Genomic DNA, 8,549 nt, shown 5'->3' with positions numbered 1-8,549 from the left:
CAACTATCACTTACTGCACACTCACTGTGGACGAGCCCTGAGTTAAGCAATTGACCTGCCTGTTTAACTCAGGGGGGAACTAACATTCCACATCGGCTAGCTCTGCCCTTCTTCCACCCTGCCGTTCATTCCCTGGCTTGTCTCCTAGCTGTACAGCATCTATCACCGTTCCTCAATGACATGACAGGAATCAAGTCTTTCCCATATCTTTATCTCCTAAAAAGATTAGCTCAGGGACTTGTTGAAAATGTTAAGTAAAATCTTCCACTTTGGTACTGGATGTGGGATACTGAGCACCTGCCACACTCACAGCCTCTTTTGGTGGCCTGGATGGATGATCTTGCTTTTATCCCACATGACCTTGCTGTCACAGTTGGCACGTGAGTGTAAGGTAGCTGTCTCACTGGCTGGCCCAACAAGTGCACTTGCTAATGGATGTTGACTAGCCAGCTGATCAGATCTCATCTCTTGGGGAATTTGGTTAAAGATCCATGGAGGGAATCCATCAGTTGGTGGCAGCAAAATAGAATTAAGTCACAAACACGGTGGAATCTTGGAAGCGAGCAGCAATAGATGCCCATGTGTAAGAGACTGGAGCTGTTATATCCTTGAATGATATAACCCCAAGGCTGTATTTGTCTAGCTAAAATTACATATAATATTCAGAAACACATTTACTCTTCTAACCATCATCCAAATGTATAAATACTCTAAAATAGTTTGAGAACAAACCAAAATGTAAAACAGCCAAACTGCTAGTTCTTAGTTGAGCCTATTGTTTTGAAATTCAGGATGAGATCAAACACTCTCCATGGCCCGAATCCTCCTTCTCCCCAACCCTTCTTCCTTATCTATCTCCGTCCTCCATGGTCCCCACTGCTGAGTGTGGAATGGGATCTCTGACCACTATATCTTTTATTTTATTCTTTTTTTTTTTTTTTTTTTTTGAGACAGGGTCATGCTTTGTCACCCAGGCTGGAATGAAGTGGCACAATCATAGCTCACTATAACCTTGACTTCTGGGCTCAAGTGATCCTCCTGCCTTAGCCTCCCGAGTAGCTGTGGCTATGGGTGTGCACCACCATGCCTGGCTAATTTTTTTAATTATCATTTTTGTTGAGATGGGGATCACTATGTTGCCCAGGCTGGCCTCAAACTCTTGGCCTCAAGTGATCCTCCCACCTTGGTCTCCAAGAGTGCTGGGATTACAGGCATGAGCCACTGTGCCTGGCCCACAATGTCTAGACTATAAGCCCCTGTTTTGTTTTCCAGATGGGCTGTTGGTTGAGAAATCAAGGTCTTTTTGGAGAAGTTTTATCTCTAGTTGCTCAGGGAGGAGCATGTGGTCTGTCTACTACTATGCAGTGCCAAACAATAGATACGTTCCAATATGTAGGGTTTTTTTTTTTTTTTTTACTCCTACTAATTTTTTTTCCAAAATACATTATCTTCTTCTATTTTCACTATAGTTTACTCATCCCCAGTTAATGGGAGGTTGAGTATACTCAGTGAATCCACATATATTCATATATAGCTATACAAGATGGAAATGTGTTTACCTGACAGGCATTGTCAACAAATGTGACATGACAATGAACAATAATGACTATATTCTAAAAAATAAGTCTTGGGTTCAGCTTATAACATGACCAGCCTATACAAAATTTTCCTTTTCCAAATCATTGCAGATTTGAGGACATCCATCCTGGGTGCAGTGAGAAGAAATAAAATGTCATTGAGCTTCTAAAATTACATGTTTATATAAATGCTGCCTGGAAGACACAATGGTTCCTAAAAGTTTCTGATCACAGATTGGTGCCTTCTGGAGGGCAGCCTTCAGAAATCCCTGGTGGTTCCAGGTGGGCTAGGACCCAAAGGTGTGGTGTTGTCCAGAAACAAGGGACTTCTGATGCCACTCAGGATGGAGTGTCAGGGACCAGATTCACACTTCCACATGAAGCAACTAAGGAAACACACAAAATCTATGAAACACAGGTTTTCAAGACATTGCACAATCAGGCAGTGAGGCACAGGGATGCCTTTGAGAAAGGAAGTGTAAGCCTGATGAGTGCTTTGCTTTCCTGCCGGGGAGATGTTCCAGGTGACCACGGCACAGCGGGAGGGAAACAGATAAAGCCTAGTGGTTTGTTGAAGAGACAAACTTGTGGGTCCAGGGAAGGCAGGGCCACTCAAGTTCTCAAAACAGAGTCCTTGAGAAAGTTGAAGAGGGAAAGAGCTGTGAAAATCTGCAGAGGTTCCTGCAAGTCCTCAGCTGAGTTCCAATCAGTATCAGAGGAAACTACTTAAACCTGGGATAGGACCACCCAACACCGGGTGATGATGGAAACATGCTGCAAGTGACTTCGGTTTAATTGGGGAATTTAAACAGTATCACTCTCTACTTGATGAATAAAGAAGACCAGTTAATGATAAAACTCTCTTTTGCACTGGCTGCTACAAAGACTGAAGCCAAACGAAACTCACATGACATGCATTTTCTATACCACCCTTATTCCAGGCTTAATCTTACTTTTGCTATCCTTATTTCCCTTAATTCTAGTCCTGTCTCTTAACAAAATTACTAGATTGTATATATTTGAAAAGTACTTTTAGAATAAGGTGTAAACAAAGAGTAAAATCAGGACTCATATTTTAGGAAGAAAAATCCCAGTTTTGACCTTTGGAAAAGCCAATGAGATGAAGATTAGGAATAGAAATTTGTCTAAACCTCTCAGAACTGATGAGAAATGGTAAAAATCTATAAGATGTAAAAGAGAGGATAAAATACCTACCAGGAGAGGAACATTAATGTAATGTTCTCTCAGAGATAAAATGCTTTCAGTAGTACATTACCAACATCCACGCTATTATTCTCCAGGGCTCATTGTCCAGACTCAAAGCCAAAGACAGAGTGGGGTAGACAGAGACAGGAAATTCGGATGGGTGAAGCTCAGAGATGGAGTAGGAGTCAGAATGGGAAGGCAGTGATAAACATTATTAGTGATAAACAAAATTATCTGGAATGGGGACCAACATCAGGTTGAGGCTCAGGATAGAGGAAGCCCGGGATGAGTGAAAATATGTTAGGCACATATGTTAATTTTCAAAAAGCTAAAAGTGGGCAGGGCGTGGTGGTTCACACCTGTAATTCCAGCACTTTGGGAGGCTGAGGCTGAGGCTGAGGCTGAGGCAGGGGGATCAGCTGGGCTCAGGAGTTTGACATCAGTCTGGGCAACATAGACCCATCTCTACAAAAAATAACAAAAATTAGCCAGCAGTGGTGGCACATGCCTGTAGTGCTAGCTACTTGGGAGACTGAGGTAGGAGGATCATTTGAGCCCAGGAGGTTGAGGCTGCAGTGAGCTGAGACCACGCCACTGCACTCCAGCCTGGTTGACACAGCAAGACCTTGTCTCAAAAAACAAAACAAAACAAAAAACCCCAAAATCTAAACTTTGGAGAGAAAAGGGAAAGCCCTTCTTTATAGTAGAATATGGAAAGAATGGAGTCAGAAAATAAACTGATGCTAAAACTGGTGGGTGAGAGTTTAATGAAGAAGGCTATTTACACAGTCTTGAATAATCTCCCCATTAATTACATATTAATTGTAAAGAGAAAAACATTGACTTCATAGTGGAGAGAACCGGTAGGCATCACCTTAACTGAGGAAGCGAAGCTAACATCACCAGTAATGGGACAAATAGATAACATGTGCCTCCCGATGTAATGTATTAAGGATGTGACGTCAGTTCCACTGGGTTCCTGCCAACACTGAATAATCTGAAACTAATCAGAGAAAGCACTAGACAAACCCCAACTGAGAGATATGCTCAGACTAACTGGCTTCTATACCTCAAAAATGTTAAATTTAATAAAGACAAAGGCAGGCTGAGGAACTGTTCCAGAGTAAGGAAACTATAGAGATATTACAACAGAATACATTTGCATAATCCCAGTTTGAACCGTGGAGTGGAAAAAAATAGCTACAATAAACATTTTGAGGTAATCAATAAAATTTGAATGGATTATGGATAAGGTAACAGTATTTTATCAATGTAATATTTACTGATTGTGATAATTACACTTTGATTTTTATGTAAGAAAACACCCTTGTTCTCAGGAAATATAAATGAAGTATTTTGGGATAAAGAAGCATAATGTTTCCAACTTCTCCAGTGGTTCAGAAAATTGTACATGTGTGTGTATGTGTGTGTGTGTGTATGAGAGAGAGAGTATGGGAGAAAATTTTAAAATGAGGCAAAATAAAACAATTGGTAAATTTAGGTAAATGGTATTGGAAATTCACTGTACTATTCTTTCACCTTTTTTGGAGGGAGGTATAGGAAAACATTACCCAAGTTAAAAGTTGAATTTTTTTAAATTGTAAAAATAAGAGAGTTTGGTGCTAAGATGGCAACACCAAAGCTCATGTGCCCTTTAGGAATCTCCAGAGCCCTATCTCTTGACCAAGCTGTTTTCAGTTTCCTTGAGGAAAACTACATGCGCTATACTGAGTTAATGATTTGTGTGTTCTGTTAATGCCAGTGACGCTTAGAAACAGAGGCAAGAGGGGGTGAATGAACTTTGGTAGAGCAACAACAGAAGGCCTTGCAGGGCCCCAGTATTCAATAGAGCTGAAGAATTAAGATCAGAGACATAGCCTTATCTACCTGACTTGGATGTTTTTATACAAGTCATTTATTAAGAACCCCTTCCCCAAAACACCTAGCTCTGAGTGGGGCCTAGGTTAAGAGAAAGCTAACTTTGCTACCTGGTCTCAGAACTCAGCAGAACTAATGGGTTTGGAGTGTCTGAGATGGTCAGTGTTTTGCAGCAAAACCAAGCCCTCTTTGACAAGCATCTGCTCTCATGTTACAGCATAAAGATGAGCTAATGCTCTTGGATTCACTGGTTTTATCACACATCCATCACCCAGAAGCATCTAGCCTTACAGAAAAATTGATTGGCTTATTGAAGACCAGTCCCAGGAGCAGCTGTGAGGTAGTGAGGTAGGAGGTAGTAATTGACTCAGGAGGTGGGACTCGGACACAAGGCCAAATTGAGAACCAGCTAAAACAGGGACAGGGCAAAAGCAGCTTTCCATAAGACACAGCCACCAGCATGTCATATCAGTTACCACTGCCATGGCAACATCAACATTACCGCCCCTTTTCATGGCAACAACCTGATGACCCAGAAGTTACCACACTTTTTCTAGAAATGTCTGTATAACCGCCCCTTAATTTGCATGTAATTAAAAGTGGGTATAAATAGAACTGCCTTTGAACTGCTACTCTGGGCACACTGCCTATGGGGTAGCCCTGCTCCATAAGGAGCAGTGCCTCTGCTGCTGTACACTGCATTGCTATCTAACACCAGCTTGCCCTTGAATTGTCTCCTTGGTGAAGTCCCAGTTTTACGGTTTACCTGCCCTGCATCAGGAGTACCTTAAGAATATAGGATACTATCTTACAGGATTCTATTTCTGTTCTGAACCAGTGACTGAATATGCTGCTTTTTTTTCCAAAGCAGGATATGAGAGTCTAGAACTGTGCTGTCCAATATGGTAGCCACTAGCCACATCTACCTATTTGAAAACTAAAATAAAGTTAAAAATTCAGCTCCTCACATTAGCCACACTTTTAAGTGCTCAGTAGCCACATGTGGCTAATGGTTACCATATTGGATAGTATTACAGAAATTTCTATTGGACAGTATTGGTCTAGAATCAAAGTGGTAGGTCACTTGCAAAAATTTTGGTTTCCATTCTCATGACTGCTGGTTTAGAAGCTTTAGTAATCAAAGGAGGAATGCTTACACCAAGGTAAACATATCATAGTCCCACTAGGCTGGAAGTTGACACTGCCACTTGTTTGGAGCATCTTCTTCCAGTGTGCAAAATAGAAGGCTGGGGTGGGGGTATGTGTGATTATTGGCTGATGTATTAGTCAGTAAAGACTTAATTGTGCTTTGACAAGTGCCTCCCAGCTTTCAGTGGTTAACAAAGGTTTATTTTTTCATTCACACTATTTGTCAATCATGAATCAATAGCTGCTGCTCTGCCCATGTACTCTTCATTGTGGGACCCAGGACAATGGAATATAGACCCTGTATGGAGCTGTACCAAGCTCAGAACCATATGATTAAAGTTTCCTCATAAAAGTCACTCACATTTAATTGGCTAGAGCAAACCACATGGCCAGCCTGATAGCAATGGGATGGAGATATATAATCTTCCCAAGGAACTGTCCCATAGAAGTGGCCTTTGGGGACAGCCAAGGACTATTTTAAACAAAATACCACAGCTAGGATGATTGACCTAGACCATTAAGGGGAAATCATATTGCTGATACAAATAGGGGGTGCACACATCTAAATTTTCAGATAATTTATCTTATCCCCCTCCCCAACCCCCACTTGTCCACAAGCAGGTTGTCGATTAAATTCACCATTTAGTATGTAAGTTGCTGAATGGCAAGATGGGACTGTGACAGGAATAGAGTAGACATCACAGAGATATAATGGACTGGGGACAGTAACTGACAACATTTTGTGTTGTCTTCCCCTGGGGATGGGCTAATGCATTTTTGAAAACTATGTTATGTGAGGCAGGGGCATTTGGGAAAGTTCATGAGTGAAAAGGATGTGGATATGGATACTGGGAAACCAACGAGTTGAATTATAGCAGACAACTTGCCAGAAATCATTACCCAGCATTCATTCCCTCTTCCTAATTGCACTCTATTTTCTTTAAAGTCTCATATACAGCATTAAGCATTGTCTTGTTGTTTGGTGCTTCACTAAATTTTGGTGTCTGCCACACCACAGAAGCTAAGAAGAGAGCTTCTTCCTCTAATTGCCTTGGCTCCTTCCCATTTTCAACCTGGTTTTCAAGACTTTTTATACATCTGTGAGCTCCTAATGGACTTGCTATAAATTTCACTTTTTGCTTAAGTTAGTTAGAGTCCGTATTATAAATTTCACTTTTTGCTTAAGTTAGTTAGAGTCCGTATCTATTGCCTGAAAACAGTGCCCTAACTGATCCATCCACTGTGTGGTAGGCACTGTGCTAGGTGTCTTGTATACTTTGTCTCAACATTTCTCACTACCTACCAGCCTTATGGGAAAGACAGGCATGCAAGAGGCCAATTGCTAGTAAACAAGAACCACAGAACTTCTTCCTCTTGGCTAGTTATTTTAAATGGGGAGTGCAAGAACCATTATTACTGTAGGAATCAGGGTTGATCCTCACCAGCCAGGTAACAGGGAGGGGAAAGAAGCAGTTGGTAAGCTGTCTCCAACCTTTGCCCAGTGTTGTGAGGCAGAAAGAGAAAACCAACAACTCAATCTATCATCATAAGTAAAGCTGGTGATCTTTTCGACAAATGGTTCTGGGAAAACTGAGGATCCACATGTGAAAGTCTAAAGTTGATACCTTACATTTCACCACATACAAAAATCAACTAACAAATGAATCCGAAAATAAGGATCAAAGCCCTAAATTTAAGAGCTAAAATTGTATCACTCTTAGAATAAAGTATAGGTGAAAATCTTCATGACCTTGGATTAGGCAATGATTTCCTAACTATGACACTGAAAGCACAGGCAAGAAAAAAACAGATAAATTGGACTTCACCAAAATTAAAAACTTTGTGCATAAACTGATACTATCAAGAGTACAATGGAAGCCAGGCATAGTGGTTCATTCCTATAATCCTAGCACTTTGGGAGGCGAGGCAGGCAGACCGCTTGAGCTCAGGAGTTTGAGACCAGCCTGGGCAACATGGTGAAACCTCATCTCTACAAAAAGTAAAATTAGCCAGGCATGGTAGCATGTGCCAGTAGTCCCTGTTCCTTGGGAGGCTGAGGCAGAAGGATGGCTTGAGGCCGGGAGGTCGAGGCTACAGTGAGCTGTGATTACACCAGTGTACTCCAGCTTGGACAACAGAGCAAAACCTTGTCTGAAGAAAAAAAAAAGAAAAAGAGTACAAAGGCAATCCACAGAATGAAAGATAATATTTGCACATCACGTAACTGATAAGGGATTAATATTCAGAATATATATGAAGAACTCACAACAACACACAAAACCCCAATTCGATTCAAAAATGGGCAAAGAACTTAAATAGACATTTCCCCTAAAGATGATATACAAATGGCCAATAATGAAAAGATGCTCAATATCATTAGTCATCTGGGAAACGCAAATCAAAACCACAATGAAATACCACTGCACACCCATTAGAATGGCTATTACTAAACAAGCAAAAAATAACTGTTGACAAGAATGTGGAGAAACTGAAATCCTCATGTATTGCTGGTGGAAATGTAAACCAGTGCAGCCACTGTGGAAAAGAGTTAGGCAGTTTCTTGGTAAGTTGGACGTAGAATTACCATATGACTTGGCAATTCCACTCCTAGATACATACCTCAAAAAACTGAAAACATGCTCAAACTTATACATCAATGTTCATGGCACCATTATTCACAATAGTCAAAAGGTAGAAGAAACTCAAGAGTTCATCAATGTACAAATAGATAAACAGATG

This window comes from Rhinopithecus bieti, unplaced genomic scaffold (assembly GCF_001698545.2).
Source record: "Rhinopithecus bieti isolate Rb0 unplaced genomic scaffold, ASM169854v2 scaffold_50364, whole genome shotgun sequence".
Taxonomy (NCBI): domain Eukaryota; kingdom Metazoa; phylum Chordata; class Mammalia; order Primates; family Cercopithecidae; genus Rhinopithecus; species Rhinopithecus bieti.
Note: the sequence above shows the minus strand (reverse complement) of the source record.